General features: G+C 41.4%; 1 non-coding gene across 1 annotated transcript; it reads left to right on the forward strand.

Annotated features, from left to right (window-relative positions):
- Positions 1 to 376: 376 nt before the first annotated feature.
- On the forward strand, positions 377 to 450 carry TRNAN-GUU (transfer RNA asparagine (anticodon GUU)). Its single transcript has one exon. It is a non-coding gene; the product is annotated as a tRNA-Asn (tRNA).
- The last annotated feature ends 349 nt before the right edge of the window (positions 451 to 799 follow it).

Genomic DNA, 799 nt, shown 5'->3' on the forward strand with positions numbered 1-799 from the left:
GGGGATGATCTTCATGCTCTAGTTGTGTGACCATAATCTACAAGCATCATTTGCAGGCGGTTCAGCATGATAGCATTGCATCACCTAGAATAGGATTAGTGTTGCATCATTTCAGAAGACCCTGCCCCTTTAAGCCGAAAAGTAGAGATGAACAAGTCATCACCGAACAAATGCACCTCTAGGAACTGAAACTGAGGAGGCCGCCCTCATACACGACGTGGTTGTTGGTTCAGACTTTAGAGTGACGGGTCCGGTACATGCGTGCACCGCATGTACCTATGCGCTGGTCCGGGGATAAACTTGCGCCAACGAAGCTGTCACGTGTGAACCTTACCCTTGTGTTTACATGGTGTTAAATAATTTTAAAAACAAAACAGCTGGAGTAGCTCAGTTGGTTAGAGCGTGTGGCTGTTAACCACAAGGTCGGAGGTTCGAGCCCTCCTTCTAGCGATTTTATTATTATTTTTTAAAATTTCTGGCAACCAATATCACATATGCATCAAATTTTGCCCCAAAAAATAAAAACAATAATTTATATCTTTTTTGTTTCTTCTTAGCTCTTGGTGATCAGCATCATATATGTGTAAACAATTTTGTCACAACTGGATATAAATGTTAGTGAAATTGGTCTCTATGATTTGACCTCATTAGACTATGCGGAACTTCGGTTCCAACAGAATCACCGCCGGGGATTTCTTTACTGATATGGTTGCCGAGCACTGGAATATTTCTTTTTCTTTTGGTAGGATCATATGCATCCAGCGTTTTGGTTATCGCTCTAAATTTCGAGATTTACCAA

The sequence above is a fragment of the Triticum aestivum genome, chromosome 2B (assembly GCF_018294505.1).
Source record: "Triticum aestivum cultivar Chinese Spring chromosome 2B, IWGSC CS RefSeq v2.1, whole genome shotgun sequence".
In the NCBI taxonomy this organism is placed as follows: domain Eukaryota; kingdom Viridiplantae; phylum Streptophyta; class Magnoliopsida; order Poales; family Poaceae; genus Triticum; species Triticum aestivum.